Below are 17,596 nucleotides of genomic sequence, written 5' to 3' on the forward strand. Positions count from 1 at the left end.
GAAATGGTGGGGGGACAGGGGGTGTGAGAAAAAATGTCATAATCTCTCTGGGTCCTGTGTTGTGACCTCACCACAGGCAAATGCATCCAAATTCTTAAAAAAAACTTGAAAAACATGTCTGGATATATATGCTGTATACAGCTCTTACCTGAGTGAGACGACGAAAATTAAAGCGGGGGGGGGGGGGGGAAGAGGGCACAGGGTAAGAGGTCCGAAAAAAAGTTCAGAGCCTACAGTGATACCTAGCCACTGCCGGTTTGTTCAAAATTGTCAAAATATTTATGCAAGTATGCTGAATCGTGATTTATATAAATAACATTTTACTCAAACTAAAATTTATCTGAAAAACTCCCCCATCCCTCAGAATTTTTTTTTTTCGGTTTCCAAATCTGTTTTACACTGAGATAAAAACACAATCAGTAAATATTACAGAAAAAATAGAACGCGCTTTTTCACACAAAAGTATAAGTGAAATCAAAATAAAATCCCCTACTTTTCTACCCCCAGTGCTCCCCCCTTTTTAATAAAAACACAATGCATTAAAACCTAATAATAACAATTTCTAATTTTTTTTGGTTTTTTTCTTAAACTATTTTTTCTTTGCATATTCGCAGAGTTCCTTCACATCCATCATTGCTTTTTCGATGTTATCGGCAAATCGAGATGAGTTCTGATAAGATAAAGAGATAAGGAGATAATAACATGGAAATATAAATACATTCAAAAGCGTGTAATCAGAGAGTAACCTAGATAAAAAAAGTTAAGATAAGATGATGATAAAAGAATGAATACGATAGTCTAATAAGACAAGCCCGCCCAATGCTGCCACAACCAAACTGAGACCAAATTTTTTTTGATGTTTAAGTTTAAAATAATTCAAGGAATTTTTTGAGCTTGCGATTATATTTAGTTTTGGCACGAGGCTTATTGTTCTCCACCTTTGCTTTTGTAACACTGTAAACATTGTTCATAAAATGTAACTTTTTAGTCACACTTACATGGCCCACCGGCCAAGGTGGGCAAACTAGCTAACTAATCCCATACCCAATATGGACTGGTAACCGGACGACAGGCCGTGGTTTGCTGTAGAATCAGGCTGTGTTATCGACTTTTCCCTCCTCGGGATAAATATGCAAATCCATTACATAGCAGCAGTTGCAAATGCAGGTCATCTCAAAACTATTATAAAAAGAATACTCACGGTCTCATGAGAGGAGACTTTGCTTGAGATGTGAAACATTATGGTGTTTTCGTGGCAGATGATGTAGGAGCCACCGTAGCCATCGTCAGCGACCTGACAAAACGTGGAGAAATTTTTAGTAACAGGTCACAGTGCATAGGCTGTGAAGTCGGGAAATTTTGACCCAATTGTGACCCCAAAGTCTGTGTCATTTGAAATATGACTTTGAACTGTATGAGAAAACCGAATTTTATTAATTTTGGCTTTGAGTATGTTTGTTGAGAGCATAAGTAACAATATTCTAAGCGAGGCTTACATAAAGTGAGTGAACAATGACAAAATGAATTCTCGAATAAATTCTTCATGAATTCTCAAATGAATCCAACCTTCTAAAAGAATTTACAGCTCTTTACAATCAGTGACTTTTTCTCTACAGCCTTGCTCAGAGGGAAAGATTAGATCTATTTTCACTGTTTATTAAAGGAGGAATTAAGATGCACAGAAGATTTTGTAGACAAAATTTATTGTAGTTTAGAGATTTCCTTTAACCAAGAGTAAGAAGAAACATTTTTGTTCATCTGAAATCGGTGGTCGTTTTCTGGAAGGCTCAGAGATTGGCATTGGGTATAAATTAATTCTGACTGCACAGCCAACTGGGGGGATAAAATAATAAAATATAAAGTTGCATCATATTATATTGCTAATAAGCTTGGCCATAGAAGATTCCACACTCCATGCAAACAAACACATACCATGCATGATCAAGTATGATAGGAGTTAAAATCGAAATAATTCTTATTTATTATTCGGACATGAGTCTTCTTTACTTCTGAGTGAGCACACATCATTAATTTGTGCTGTTCAAAAGCTTTAGCATTTCAGTGCTAGCAGCTAGACTTGCTCAGAGACAAGTCCCCGCTACATTGAGCAAGCTCACATGGAGAATGTATTAAAAAAATTTAATTGAAATTTCACAGATATTGAATACTAAATACGGCTTCCAAAAGAGCGGTTGAATTCTAGAAGCAAGCTAACATTATCACAATTTGAAACACACAATTTTGAAGTCATGCTGAGCAACTATGAAGTGAAAAACAAGACTAGAATACAGAATCGTGGAGGCGGAAATTGGATTCAAGAACTATAACTAAAGCAGTGGTTCTCAAAACTTTTTAGGCCCTTTTGTCAAGTTTGCACCAGACTAGTGAATGTAAATACCAAAAATAGGGCAGGAAAGATCAAATTAAACAGATATTTTTATTTTAAATTAGCCTTACGCTCCAGAAAAAAATTGTCTACACGCCCCACCATTGAGAACCACTGTTCTCAAGTATCACCGCAGCCGAAAACATTAACGATGTTGAGATCCTTCAATAGACTGGCCATGACCTAGCGTAGTGGTTCTCAAATGGGGCGCGACCTGCAAGGGGGCCGTAGACAATTGTTTGATGGAGCGTCAAGCTAAATAAAAAAGAAAATTTGATTTGATATTGGATGCCTTATTTTGGATATTTACATCAATTTCATTATTTATGTTCCATCCACGTAGATTATTTTCAATTAGCTTCAAGCCCCCTCAAATAATTGTCTTCGCCTTCCTTGTGGGGCGCACCTCATCGCTTGAGAACCATTGTTTTAGTTTTTTTTTTCATTTAATCAGCCCATTGGTCACCCTGTATATAATCATGTATTGTATCAACCAATCAAATCAAGGATTTGTTATTCAAATTTTGACTCGTTAACACACTCCACACACACAATTAACTGAAACAATTTTGGTAATTGAGGTATTGAAGAGAGGAGGACATAGCTGCTCGAGACATCATAAACTTGACTATAATTATAAATACAAGGTGTGCATAAAATTCCTTTACAATTTCAATTTTGTTATGAAGCCAATTCTCAGTATATCTTAACCAGGTTTGTTGTTTTAAATCAGTAATTGTTTAAGTATTTTTACTTCATTCAATACATCTGTGAGGGCCAAAACAATATCTGGTATCGATAAATTCCCTGCAATTGTAAATAATTTTAGGACTTTATGGACATCCTATATTTTTTAAAAAGTCTGTGCTTTGTGCACTTTGTGAAAGATGACTCATAATTGCAGAACTATTCCATGCATATAAAGATAAGAACATTCTGTCTAGTCATGCTTCATTGGTCACTGGTGGTAAAAGCCTGCAGCTGAATTCTTAGGGGTACAGTCATTGCAAGAAGCCACTAATGTGTGTTATGGAGTTTCTGCTGTTACAGATTTAAGACTCAATGCAAGAAACAGCACAACATAGCCTGCAAGTGTGTGAGACCCATACGTCCATTAGATGTCGCTATTGCATTCTTACAGGACCGAATCCTCCTCCCCCAGACAAGAATGAGGGGTGTTCGACAAGATTTATCTTCATTCCCTGTTGGTGGGGGGTCTGAGACGTCGAAAGACGCCACGGCTCACGAAGAACCTGTTGGGGTGAAGCAGGGTCGTAGCAGAAGAGTGGAATGGTCAAATTTAAGGAACTTTAGGGTCAAAGGTTATTTTGTAGAGGTCAAATTTTAGGTTGAAGGTCATTTTGTAAAGTAGAGGTCAAATTTAGGAGTGAAGGTCATTTTGCAAATTAGGGGTCAAATTTGGGGTTGAAGGTCATTTTGTAAAGTAGAGGTCAAATTTAGGAGTGAAGGTCATTTCGCAAATTGGGGGTCAAATTTGGGGTTGAAGGTCATTTTGTAAATTAGAGGTGAATTTTTTGGTTTAGGGTGATTTTATAATTTGGGGTTAAATATCATTTTATAGAGGTCAACTTTCAGGTTGAAGGTCATTTCACACAGTAGAGGTCAGAATTGGGGTTGAAAGTCATTTTATAGAGGTCAAATTTATAGTCAAAGGTCATACAATGTTAGACAAAACAACCCAAACCATAAAGTACGTTATTTCAAGCACCTAATGTTTCGTTATATGTTGGAATCATAAGGGGTCATATCAGGTTCAATGGTCATAAGATCAGGAAGTAGGAAGAAAGTTCAATAAAGAGAGAAAAGGTGAAAATGATTAGACCAATGAAAATATTATTATTGTAAAAATGGTTTCTAGCGGAAAAAGCTTACACAAGTCTGGCTCTATATGCAATTTGCAAAATTATACTCCTACGGGATTCAAACCTCATACTCACACATGGTTATCAAAAGTGCAGTGACGAGCATGTACTAATCCATTAGAAACCATTTCTACAAATATACAAGATTGTTAAAATTAAAACAAACATCTAAAATATAGCATTGCATAATCCCTTGTAAACCAGGTAGAATACAACTGTTTTATATATGTTATTTATACAAATTTGCCAAATAGTAGGCCGTTAACACAGTCATCAATATTTAAGATTTACAGATTTCATCACAGATTTAACAAACACAGAGGAATTTTGGGGAAAGATATGGAAGTTGAATTCCCTCGCAAAAAGTTTTCACCTAAACAAATACCCCCCCCCCTCCATTGATTGTTGACATCCCCCCATACTTACCTGACTGAAACAGAAAAAAATGGTAAAAAAAATCGCAAATTAGGTTTAAAAAATGCGATCATAGTTGCAATCGCGTGTTCCGTAGAATTACAAAAAATTAAAAACTAAAAATTAAGACAGAGAATTATGCAAACAAGGGTGTTAGTAATATCATGCATGAGTGATGATTAGACAAACAGCCAATCACAGCCAGTGTATTATGACACGCTTGATGATGTCATATTAGACTCACCGGACCAAATCCTCCCCCTTGTGGTGTCAAGTCAGTGTGAAAATCTTTATAATGGTCGATACGACCAGTTTGGTTAACTGCAGTCTGGGATGTTGACAATTCCCACGCTTCACCGAGCACCTACCCCCAAATTATGATGTCATAAGTCAATATAGGATGTCACAATGAAAAAATGTAAATCATTTAAACAGACAAAGTCGGTTATGAAAAGAATTTCCACGCTTCACCAAGCATCTAATTTCAAATTATGATGTCATGAATCAATATATGATGTCACAATAAAACAAAGTGATGTGGTTGAGAGTGATCTTTAAATCATGAAGATGAATACTAATACCATATTATGACATCAAAATATATCAAAAATGAAAATCTTCGCACTATGTTACACAACCATAGTTACATCACAATACAACATAAAAATAAAAAGCAACCTCGTACAAACAGTGAATTAGATTGAAAGGTGAGCGTTATTAAAAAAGATAGAAGCACAACCCAGAGAATATTTGAAGATATTTTTTAGATTAGATTTGAAATATTAGGGTATCAGGTTTAGACCAGTGGTTCCCAAAGTTGATGACCGTGGGCCAAATTAGAAGCGGAAGGATATTTGTGGGTCAAGAGAGAAGAGCGCCCGCAAGGGATCGAAACCGGTACCGATACATATATTTAAAATACCGGTATAATTGAATTGTTCTGAATATGCACGTGCTCATTAAACTGTGATAATGATGTAACACTTGGCGGTATCTAGAACGCACAAAGAAAAATAACTAGAGTGTTAAATTGTTTTACTCAAGTTCGACGGACCATATTAAATCGTTACGCGTGCCTGCGGTTTGGGAACCACTGGTTAAGACAATCTTTGTCACTGTGCGCCTTTTTATTTCTATTTCATGCATGACCCCTCCAGAATACAACCGTTATTTCATATCAAAATATATAATATTGAAATGTACAAAATATAAGTTTTCAGTTCTTCAGTCATCCCAGGTTATTATTTGTTAAGCCTGTTTGACATGTTTTTAGGAGAAAAAGACGAAAAAACTTGAATTCACCCGGCAGACGTTAATATTATTAATATTCATGGTGAAACATATTTAAAGAAGGGTAAAATTTACAGAATTCACAGAAGAAAAACTTAGAGCAGTTTATGTCTTCAACATGTAACATACGCTCACATTTACATATTTAGGTTTGACTGTAAGGACCACATTATTACACTTCCCGTGTCATGGTCAGTTTTTTTTCAATTTTCACTTTTCAATTTTTACCATTTCGCACCACGGTGAAAACGTAGGTAGGGGTAGGGAGCATATGTCCAGTTTCCAGCTTTGGTTGTTACAATCAAAGTATTACAAAAATGTGATTTCCACAAAACCTTAAAATGTGACATAACTAATTTGGTTAAATTGCCATCAGACAGACTTACTAAAGTTGGGAGTTATTGTGACAGAAAACTTGGAAATTAGATTTAAGATTACTGAAAACAGTGAGAAGAAGGCGCTCCAGAAGTGTATGTACCAATATGTTATATTATGTGAAGAAACCGATACCCATGGAAATATTGAAATCACTAAACTAAGGGAAGGGGAATGTAAGAAAAGGGTATTAACAGCTTGCTAATACTAATGACTCGCGGACTAAACCTCGCGAATGAAATAACATAAAATAATCTTATGACTCAATAAAATAAAATATTAGGGTATTTGCCCTGGTACACATACTACGGGAGTTCCGAAAAGAAAGATACTCAGCATGAAAATAGTTTTTTTAGAGAACTCGAAGATGAAAAAATGTGATATGTGTGTAATGGCTACATGCAAAAATGGGATCCCCCCCCTCTTTCAATTTTCAAACTATTTTTTTGAAAGGCTAAGTAACAATCTATGGGTGTATTAAAGGGGCTAACAACTAGCAATGTGGTCATGGATTGATGACTAAAAATGCAGGGTTGATATGAAAATGAAATACCTCACAACACCCAGAAAAGGTTTTTCTTGCAGACTGTTAATTTTTTGTTATCAGATTCAAGTAAAAAAAGTCGAGGTCTAATAAGTAAAAATTCAGGGTTGAAATTAACCAAAATTGACGTGATACTATGTGCACATTCATTCGAGGGGCGCGAGGATTTCCAAAGTCACAACTGCATGGTCACAGAAGGAATGAATGTTTGCTGTATATACAAATGATGACAAATTGCGTTTAAGTTAAATTCAAAATGAAAAGAATTTTTGGAATTTTGAAACTCATTATTTTAAAAATATCGAACATTATGACGAACAAACAAACAATTGTTCACATGAAGCTATTTGCAATTTTTAGAAAAGACAATTTTGAAACTTCTTTTGACATGATGAAGAATGACTGACAGTCGTGCTTTGATAACTAAAGTGAAGGGTAGAAATCAATATACCGTAAATGTAGTGACGTTTCGATTCAGACAACTAAATGACAGTCATGGTTGAATGATTAATAAAAATGCAGGGCCAAAATGAACAAATAATTCATGATTAGGAATGTTGGCTGGAGCATTATGATCTGATGAACAAAAATGAGGGTTTAAATTGAACCAAAAATTGATGAATATGGATATGCAATAGAATGACGCATGATTGAAAAATGAATGGCAGTCATGGTTGAATGAATGAAAACACAGGGGTTAAATGAAAAAAAATTATAAAAGATTATCCTAATAGAAAAATTTACAGTTATGGTCTGATGAAAAAAAATACAGAGATAAATTGAACAAAAAATTGATGATTAGGGATATCCACTAATGAATGGCAGTCATGGTTGGATGAGTGTAAAGGCGGAGTTGAAGTAAAAAATGATGAAATGAAACTCATTCATGTTATCTCATCATATTAAATTCTTCGGATAACGAAAACCATAAATGAAACTTCCAAAGGTGACCGGTTAAGGCACAAGAGAGAAAATTAAGTTTAGCCAGTATGATAAAAAGTGACACCGGGTGGGAACACCAGAAAGAAATTTGATGGTTGTGATTGATGATATGGGGAACAAGAAATTCGCTTTTACTTTTTACTTTTATGCTAATGTTTATGGTATGAAACAAGTTGGCAATAATGAATAAAAAAGCAATGAGGACTAATGGATGTAAATGTCCAGCTTTTATTCTAATGTCCAATCAAGGGGTTGGGCCCAACTATACTAGCAGATTTCTCTGGTGCAAACATTGTGTCGCCCCACCTCACTCACCCACCTGGGTAAGAAAAAACTTCGGGTATTAATCTAATGACACAGGTTGTTCGCTTCGCATAAGCTCAGGTATAGGCTTTGCAATGCAACGGAATTGAAATTACTGGCTCGAACTAAATTAAAACAACATGACGTCAAGTTCAACGTGTGCGTCAGATGCTATTATTTTGATAATAAAAAAATATTTGAACTTCTATATTTTCTCAAGTCTTCTGCGACATTTTGCGATCAGTCTAATTTCCCATATACATTGTTATCGCCCTCTATCGAAAGACGGTAGTTTGAAGAAGTTAGCAGTCACAATTAGAGCCGCTCGAAAACGGAAGATCAGTTCTATCGTGAAACATGATTTTTTTTAATCAAAAAATAAAATAAATTGCGCGATTGAATATGATAACAGATTTAGATATATAAGGACCCACTATAGAAACTGCCAGAAGCACAATATGACAAACAGTTGAAAACTTTATCCGAAATTACAATGCATCCAAAGTTAGCCAGTTTTACGGTAGGTCAGTATGCACGGTAAACAATTTCAATAGGTTCGCAAGTTCGCATAATTATTCTGTGGAGGATAATTATGTTTGAAAAGATTGCTGGACTCCTCGCCGCTGTGGGGTGGTTCACATAACCGCTGGTCAGTTACCTCTACCCTCAAGTCCATGCAATCGGAATAATTGTCTAACTAATCCCATAACCGGTATCCGACATGGACTGGTAACCGGGTGAGAGGCCGTGGTTCGCCATATGGTTGAGCAGTATATATGGGCTTCGGCTTTCCTCTTCCCTGGCATAAATATGTAAATGCCCAACCTATCCTAAGTATCTCAACAATTCTAGTACCGGTACGGGGAGTCGCAGTTCTTACCACTTCATGGCAGCTCCTGCCACAAACGTACAGTTGCGTCTCTTGCCATGGTTTTATCGCACTATTACCGGTATGTTTACAAAGTCATCTACAATATTTTAGTCTATCACGCGGAATTATGTCTACTTAAACCTAACCCCAGCTAAAAGCTTGTGGCAGCTAAAAAGTCAGTCGCTGTAGGTTAGAGTTTGGTCTTAGCGGCCATGGTTTGGAAATCCCGCCATGGTTTTGCGGCAGCTCTAGACGCCACAAAATACTTGATATTTTTGACCAGAAATGTGGTGCAATAGCCTAACCTAAGGTAAACAGAAACAAAGAACACAGATCAGAAAACGGGGACGATAACGGTATACCAGCAATCAAAGTTGAAAAAAAAAATCCGCTATTTACCGGAAATTAAAATGTAGTCGTCATGGATACGCTGCATGTTGCCTCCACGCGGCTGAATAATCTGGAGTCGTGTTTACTAATAACTTGTTTATCAACATTAACATTTGTTTACCCAGAGACAATGCATAACAACAAGACGTCAAGCTGCCTTTGTTTATTTATTATAATTTAACGTGAATCTGTTGGCCACGATCTGACATCTAGTGGTAGTTTACTACTTACCGTCGTCTGCACAACTTTTTCGCAGCGGAACGCGGGTAGGCTGGCGTTTTCAGTAAGAAAACCTTGACGAATCTTTGCAATAATGGAGAACAAGTATGCGGGAAGTAGTAGAGAAAGGCGTTAATGGTAAGATATACCGGAATATCATCACATGAAAAGCATCTGTTCAAAATATCATCAAGGAAAGCCTCAAATGGTGAGGCACTGTACCGGTATCAATGGACCTAGCCTATGCCAGAAACAGCCGTGGACCAAATTACAAATAGCGATCAATTCGTTTGCCGTAAGTAGTTTTGCGTCTAAATTAATTTAGTTACCGATGTTTTTGTATCATATAGTTTGCTCATTCGGTATTCATATCCAGCTGCACCAGGACATTAAATTACTCCATACGGTATGTTGACGCAGCTGGTTTACAAATAAGTAATATAGTTGTTTTGCAGATATTCATCATTCAGGTTTAGTGAACCAGAGTAACTGTACAATACGCTGCGGTACAGTTAGTCTGCATGTTCAGTTTTTCAAAAAAAATGGGGAAACTGAACATCAGATATATTCAGAACAGGTGTAAAGTTTTAAGAGTTGTATTTGTATCCTTTTTGCTCTTTGAAATTGGTGAGATTGAAGAACAGCCTGCTTGGTTAACAAAAATAGCAAAATATAATGACATGATCAAACATTTTAAGATATATATGTACAATAATTGACTGTCGATGCATGTGTATTGTACTGGTAAAATGTTTTATAATATATTCCAATGAAAAAATAGTTTTCGGTAATAAACCGAAAAAGGTTGTTTTTCATAAGTGCAAAATTGATGCAAGCAGTTATTGACTTTTCCCCATTTTTTGTTTACAGAGACTGCTGTTGATATTTGATCTTCAATATGCCAAAAAAGAATGCACTCTATGCTGTGGCAGTATGCTGTCTTTGTGATTGAGGTATTGCTCGATGCCTTTTTTGTGCATGCCTCAACATTTATACTGCTATACACTACCAGGCCAGCGGTTCCCAACCAAGGGCCCGTGGCACATAAAGTTGTTGGAGGGGGCCACCAGTAGGTTATTTCAGTGTGTCTTCCCATTGTTGAGCATGTAGTGTTTGAACATAATAGGATTAGGAATCTACCAATGAAAATAACACTATAAATACCACTGAAATAATAAACAATGCCATGGGAAGGGAATTATATTTTATTACTGGCATCGCACAAATTGATAGGCTTCACTTTTTTTTTTTAAATTCCAATACACAGCTAATATACAAGATTTAAAATTTACTTTCAAAATATCACAATTCACCTAATTTTATACTGGAAAACATTTGGTGCTTCCAACCAACTTCTATTGTAGATACAGTATCTGAAAGTGAGCTCAATTTAGTCTTGAACCAATTTCTTTGATTTGTTGATTAAGCTTCCATCAATGTAATGTGATGTCTACAGTTTAGGGAATAGCCATTTTCATGTCAATGTTGTGCAGTCGATAGTGTCCTGTTTTGTGTGGAATAAACACCTGCATCGAGATAATATTTTCATGTGAAGAACACTCTCATAGCAGAGGAATTTGCAAAATGTGAGCCGTCTATGTTTTCTTGTAACAGATTGTCTTCACTTTTTACGACATTAAAATATAATGGACCACTCCCTTGTCAATTATGATCCATGACAATCAAATGTAAATTCATTATAATTCTGCCACTTGTTCATCTTGCAGCATCAAATTTGACCAGGATCTCTTCCAGTCCCTAAATTAATGTGTAAAATATTTACTCATAAAAAGTAATGACAAAAAATCTTTGTAAGTTGGAAAATACTGTACAATTTCTGTACAATATTTCTAATGGAACAATCGTCAATAATATCATAAAACTTGCTATATAGTCTATTATATAGTAGATTCTTGAGACTTATTCATTTATTTTGTTATATCATCTGCCAGCAATTCAATGATTATAATAATTAATACTCGTAAATTTCCTGCCTTCATTTTGGTAATAGAAGCACAAATGTTTGAGGTAAAATAAAAACAATGCTGACACAGAAACATGTGGTTTATATGGAATACAAGTATTGCAAATTGTCTTACATTGTGCTTTTCCTGAAGTCAGATAATGGGTCATTATTCATGTAATGACAGACCATGTGTTGTATCAAACATCCATGATCCCAACAACTGATATCTATTTGAAAACAATTATAAAGTATGTTTTACGTGATTATCATTGGTATGTACATTTCAAGCTTTAGAATAACACATAAACATGCATGACATGAAAAATAAACAATTTTAGTAATACATGTCGAAATTTAGGTACAGTTTGCAAAGGTTACTTCACAATCAGCCAACAAAAGTAGCGGTAAACTATATTATACATGATCTGAAATATGATTTTCTTTCCCAGGCCTTTCAATGGATTTACCAACATTGATACTCACATCAACTATGCACATATGTGTAAATGCGGAATTGTTCGCTTCAACCTTCGATGTGTTTTTAATGATCCCATAATACAGTATTATGGCAAAAGTTCGCATGCTCCAGTTTCGATATTTTGACAACAAAATTTGTAGAAGAGCATGGACTAATAGATCAAAGCGACTGATTTTAGTATAGACTGGAAGATCGTGATAAGATCGAAGTCACCCGCTATCAAAATGAACATATTTACTTAATTTTCAGGCGCATTGGGACCGTGTTTATTTAAATATAATTATCAGTATGTAAAAAGTATATACCGGTATGTATGCTCAATTTTCAGTTTTTATTGAAAGTTGCTAATTACTATTCTGACAAACTGTCAGATGAACTCTTATGCACAAGTTTGAACTGAAATATTCAATTTCTATAAAGTTTTGTTGTAATGGAGTATTTCAAATAGTCTTAACATCCCTTTCATAAGTATTTTTTGTTAGATTCTAACAAATATGATGATATATTTGATATTGTTAAAATATTCAAATCATAAAAATAAATTGTTGTAAAGAACGGACTATAATATAATTTTTGCAATTCCAAAAGATTTCAAGTAATGAACACAATTTTATGCTGGTTTATTTGCTCAAGATTTCAAAATAATGAAGTTATAAAATAACTTTAAAAATTTATTTACATAGGCTACCTAAGCTATGTTATATCGAGTATATAGAAGTTTTTTATTCATATCATCTCCAAGGTTTCCAAATTTGAGAAGAATATGTTATACAATATCGTTACTTTGTTATTAAAATATGATTATAATATTGTCATAAATCATCAAAAACCTCACAGAGAAATGACTTCATATTAGATTTCTTACACGTTACGTCACGTTTTTAGGTATTTTGCTTAGTAGATATCATGTTAATTAGATTAGACTACTGCCAGGTACAATATGAATCATTAAAAATACAGTACGGTAGTTTCTGTCGTATAGGTGCCATTAAAATCTTTCAAAACCGTGAGGCTATATGGCTACTCTGCTGCAGTAAAATACAGGTTCGGTACTGGGTAACGTACGGGTACCGCGTGGCAGCCATTTTAAATCAACAAGTAGTAAGTTAATACCTCTTTTGTCAATCAGATAAATTTGTCAAACCCTCTTCGAATTCATCAGAATAAATATGAAAACTCCATCCCGTACTTCTGACAACGGAAAAGCGCGGTAACAACGCTAGCGCCCTCCGTGGAAAGTCCAAAGTAGTAAATTACCACTAGATGGTGTAGGTGACGACGTAAAAGTATGGTGCTTGTCATCTTGTTGTTATGTAAAATCTATGGTTTACCAAAGCGTATATATAATATAAGCGAAAAGTTCGCACACAATTATGGAAACATACCTGTTATTTCCACTAATATTTCAGGTAGAAAAATTTTGAAGGTTGCGTTTTGAAGTACAATCTTAGTCGTACATGCTTATATCTGTTCATGTTTGCCAAATTACATTTATAGTACATTAAATTGTCTTTAAAGACAAGTATACCGGTTCCGAGTTGCTTCCGAAGTAAATTGGCCATTACCCATTTGACAATGGCCTTCCTTATGACGTCACAGATGAAAAGTTATATTTATTTGTCGAAATTACCGGCCGACCCAACTTCGAATGGCAGTTTCTATTTTCTGGTGAACATTTTTCGTCTGTCAAGCTCCATAATGCCCTACTGCTCAGCTCCAGACTGCGCTAGAAGAACAAATGACATTGTAGGATTGTTGCGGAGACATTTTACAGCCTCAAATTGGCGTATCACTATAAAATCTTTGAAAAAATGACCAAAAATAGTTCTACGCTGTGTTTGTGGTCGAATTTAACGCATTAGATAGTTTTTTATTCTCAATTGCGTTATATATTTAGATAGCATGTATCTTAAAGTTCAAAATCCACTCTTCGGTTTCATTCTAGCCCTTGTAACAGCGGACTTATTCGATTCGGTACAACAACACAACGAAAGTTTCCCATAAGACTCCATTGTTTCGCGTTTCCCAAATATGGCACAAGATGGCGTCCATGACCTTGTTTAACATTAGGCAAGTTGGTTGCCGGCCGTTGGTGTTTACCATTGACTTGTTTATCAACATTAACGCTTGTTAATGGTCAACATTACATTTTGTATTGTACTGCACAAAAAATTCCCAGTATACGGTACAATTATGAAGAATGTTCTTGTAGTCATTGACAAATAGTTTAAAGTTCGTGTTAGCGATTTTTTGTTCTCTATTCTGTAATTCTGACGCATGCGTGACCAACGGTTACCAGGCGACGAAAACTGCAGGTATACGCGCTAACCGGAACTACAGGTTTGTTACATTATTTTTGTCTACTGCTTGACGTACCGGTGCAATATACCTATACCTATGTTCTTGTAGTCATTGACAAATAGTTTAAAGTTCGTGTTAGCGATTTTTTGTTCTCTATTCTGTAATTCAGACGCATTCATGCGTGACCAACGGTTACCAGGCGACGAAAACTGCAGGTATACGCGCTAACCGGGACTACAGGTTTGTTACATTATTTTTGTCTACTGCTTGACGTACCGGTGCAATATACCTATATATTGTAGCGATTTTGGATGCAGGAAGGATAGGATAGGATTTACATATTTATCCCGGGGGAGAGGAAAGCCGATAAGACGGCTTATCCATATGGCGAATTGTTTGTTTTCGGAAGCATGGACTTGGTGGTGGAGGAAGCCGTAACCGACCAGCGGTTACGTGAACCACCCAACGACGACGAGGAGTCCAGCAATCCTCTCGCACATAACCATCCCTGCATGGGAATCGAACCTGCGAACCCGCGCAGAATAATTAGAGGTGCGGTGGCGAGCGTATTCCTAACGCTCAGCCCGCTGAGCCACACCGCCGCGCCAGGAACCAGCGAATATCAATGAGGATATTTTAGGTTTCCGAATAGGAAGTGAATAGCGAACGAATGCTAAATGAATATTCAACTATATAGACTAACATGTGTAAATAGTTTGCAGGGTAACTTACTATGACCATATCAATGCGCAACGTTTTTAAACATTCATTTAATGGCATATTTTTGTTTTGTTCTCTCTGTGTGTATACTGTTTTAACAATGCTGGCCTCGTCAATATATCAATTATAGGCTACAGAATTGTTCACATGTGATTAGTGTTTGTCTTGATAATTGTTTTTATGAATGGCCGCACACCGAATTTACCGTCATGGTTTTGCGTTTGTTTGTATATTAAACCACTTATCACCTTTTCCGCAATGCCCCATCTAGCAATCAGTGTAGTTTTTCATGGCTTGGTTCTCCTTAAAGCTTTCAGGGATTCATGAGTATGACTATCTTTGCCAATTTATTACATTCCACTCCCCACAATATCTTTGCATGAGATTATATTGGTTTTGCTTGCTCTCCAGAATTCTCCATCTTTAATTTATGTCTGTTATGGAGTTTTCAAATTGAACTATCTATCTAACGTGTGGAATCCAACGGGCCCAAATGTCCACATTTGCGGTAAGCACTTTATCAGTGATAAATATCCATATGTTTGCCAATAGTTTTTTTTATTTCTGGAATTGCTCTATTTTTGATATGTATTTAAACTCTTGTGATGCTCTTTATTGTTTTTTTTCCTGACTTACACTTATGCACTGTACCACTGCACTTCTTCATTGGTGGAATAAACTGAAATATTTAATTTCTGAAAGTATCTGAGTTGTTGTCATGTCAAAAAAATTGCAAGAAATTTATTTTTTTGGCAAACCAGTTAGAGATCCCTGCCATCCAGACTATATTCCATCAATTTTTTTTATATTCGGCCGCCTCAAATAAATCCAATTTGAAAAACACTTTCCAGATACAGCAGTGCAAAAGATAGAAGTGTGCATATCAATCAATCTTATATTTGTCATCACAAAAACAAGTTCAAATAAAAACGGATACAATGAATAAATATACAGTACAGTTTGCATAAAAAGGCGAAAAGTCATAAAATAGAACTATTCAATAGATATCCAGAACCAGTCGATACTGCAGCTTCATCTCATAGTGAGTCAAATGCAACCTCCAAGGAAAATCAATTGGAGTTACTCGAGGAGTAAAGTTTACGAATTAGAAAAGAGAAAGATGAAGGTTTAGACAAATTAGTTAATTTAGAAAACTTTGAGGCAGAACTTTTGCAGCTTAGAATGGAGAGAAATGAGGCAGTGGAAAAACTAGAAAATTTCAACATTTTTAGTTACAAGAACTTGAGCAAATAGCCAAAAAAATTTATTTATATACTGTTTTACCAGTAGAAACATTTGATGTTATGTTCAATTTCCTCTGCCCCTGTTTGCCAGATCAGTGCTATTATAAAATGCTCATGACCCTCATGAAACTACGCTTAAACGAACATTTTGATACGTTAGCAGACATATTCAATTTGTCTAAATCAAATCTCGACAACGCATTCTGGCGCTGGATTGATTTAATCTAAAACCAAATGTTGTTTCTGATTTGTTGGACTGTGAAGCAAATATTAAAACACACCACTTTTTCGACAATACTTCCCAAGATTGGCATCATAGACTGCTGTGAAATATTTATCAATAGACTGAAACGATTACTTGCCCGAGCCCAAGTATACTCTGATTACAAAAAACATTCCACTGTCAAATTTTTAATAGCTTGTACACCGAACGCTGGAACGGTTCAATTTTGTATGCTCCCAAACTTTTCCTGTTTTTCATGGCCTCTTTTGTGTATATTCCAGATGTATTGATGAGATATTAATATATACGTCAGGGTATTCAACCTTTGGCCATAAAGATGTTTCATCCACTCATGCATCCTGTGGTGACATATAGCCTAGGTTCATTCTTCCAAGTGACACATCTTAAGTTTTTCAAAGTAGGCTAGCGTTTTTTATTTTTTGTATTGAAATCCGGGTGGTGAATTCTATAGTCTATACAGAAGCTGACGACGCCATTATATGGATTGATGCACAACAATAAAAAGGAGATTATTTAAAGTCCATATACGCGTTACGTACAGTACCATATGCTGTTAAAAATTTGGAAATGACCGACAAAAAAACTGTTACAGATCCAGGCAAACCAAAAATACTGCAGTGCTAACACCCTGTCTCATCGTAACATATTATCATAAAGCCTTGTACTATCAAGCTGCAGGAACAAATAAATGCCGTGCAAACATAGGCTATACCAACTAACGCTACAAAATAGATATACTTTCAAACACAACTGCAGGAAACGAACGCGCAAAACAGTACACGGCAGACGACAGTCCAGCGAGATATACCTGCAGTTTTGGTCGAGCGACTTTGTCACGTGGTTATGACGTCACGCGAAATTTGAGAATTGTCACCTAGTGCATAGGTTCTCAAAGTGCTCCGTACGGAGCCTCAGGGCTCCGCGAGAGGAACCCAGGGGCTCCGCGAGCTATTCGATTACTTTTCAACAACAAAACAAGGCAAACAAAATACAGAGGACCTGGAGGACGGGCATAACTTAATAATA

This window comes from Styela clava, chromosome 2, assembly GCF_964204865.1.
Source record: "Styela clava chromosome 2, kaStyClav1.hap1.2, whole genome shotgun sequence".
Classification (NCBI taxonomy): Eukaryota; Metazoa; Chordata; class Ascidiacea; order Stolidobranchia; family Styelidae; genus Styela; species Styela clava.